The sequence below is a fragment of the Elephantulus edwardii genome, unplaced genomic scaffold (genome assembly GCF_000299155.1).
Source record: "Elephantulus edwardii isolate Elephantulus edwardi_28Jun2011 unplaced genomic scaffold, EleEdw1.0 scaffold00028, whole genome shotgun sequence".
Classification (NCBI taxonomy): Eukaryota; Metazoa; Chordata; class Mammalia; order Macroscelidea; family Macroscelididae; genus Elephantulus; species Elephantulus edwardii.
The window spans coordinates 18,430,804-18,432,378 of record NW_006399778.1 but is presented as its reverse complement, the minus strand read 5'-3'; positions in this window follow the sequence as shown (position 1 = coordinate 18,432,378).

Below are 1,575 nucleotides of genomic sequence, written 5' to 3'. Positions count from 1 at the left end.
TATTGTCCAGTAAAACAGATGCCTTTCCAAGGCTATCCAGGGAAAGCTGATTACTCTCGGGTCGGTAACTCATATTCTCTCTTAATCATTACTTACTGCAGCTCTCGCTCTTGCTCTCCGTTTCTGTTCACAAATGTTTGGGTTTACCCCTATCTTTCCAGGGGTCTTTTACCCCTTTCCCGTCTTTTATCTTTTTCATTCAACCTTACACTAGCTATGCCTCTATCTTACTACCTTAATAAAGGTTCACTTCTAGGGAGCTCTGGTGGCCCAGTGGCAAGAAGCTGCACTGCAATCTCAGAGGCATGCGGTTTGAATCCACCAGATGCTCTGCTGGAGACGGAGGGGCAATCTCCTCCTGTACCAGTCAGATCCGATTTGATGGTACAAAAAATACACACACAAAATAATAAAATTAATTAAAAAAAATAAAGGTTCACTTCTGTAGTTCCCTCGACTTACCCCCTCAAAACCAAAAAAACAACAAAACCCACAACAAACCAGCTTATGACATTTGAGTGGGAGTGACTGTATGAAACACAATGTATATGAACTTTGTAAGCAAACCAGGATTCCAACTCTGAGTACAGAACTGCCCCCTAAGGCTTCCTTAGGAACTCAAACTGCTCATCTTTCCACTGGGAGAGAGCTCTGCTAGTTTAGCTTTAATCACTGCATCACCAGTGTACTTGTTAAGACTATAAAGCAAAGCAAAAACAAGTTGGGGAGGCCTTAGCCTTGATGGAACTGAAGTCCCAAAAGACTTGTACAAGTAAGTGATCACATATATTAGTGCTCAGTCGTCATTGGTTATGGTGACCATAATTGGATGATAAATTACCTCGTATTAAAAAAAAAATCTCGTATTCAAGTAGGCAATGAATGGGTCTACAAATTGAGATCTTGCTTTTTATCTGCAGCATTACACCTGATATTTCTGTGAATGAAAAAGAAAATTGAGTTGCTGGTATTTCTTAGTATTTCAAAATTTCCCGATTCCACTGAGTGCATTTGACTGTAGTTTGGGATTTTAGCCAAGTTTCTCTAAGCTATTTAACTATAGGTTTCACAAGTCCTTAGGCATCTTCAGTATATGGAAAAGTCTTGGAAGGCGAACAGTATTAGACACGTCTCATTCTCTTTCTAATTACGGTGTATGTGTGTGTGTAAATATACACCCGAAGGATCAGCAAGGATATCTTGCAAAAGCTCCCACAAGATCCTATATAAAATAAAGTTGCTTAACGATACAAGCTAATGATTCTCGGAGGGAGAGGTTTCTGAAGGTTCACTGCTTGGTTGGGTGGTGCGAAGGGCGGCCGTTCCTGACCATTTTCCCAAGCAGGCGGGAATCCAAGTGTCCGGAAATGGTCAGAAGCTGCCCGCAGGGTGAGCAGGGTCTCGGTTTCTCCTGGAGAGTGCTTTCGACTCCGTGTGGACACGCAGTCCGGTCAAAGCCAACCCTGTTTTCCTCTTCTTCTCCCAGGCCGGCGCCGAGGACCCCCGCGCGACCGGCGGGAGGCAGTTTCGGCCTCCCCACCGCCCGCGCCCTGTGCCTGAGCGAGCGCCCGCCCC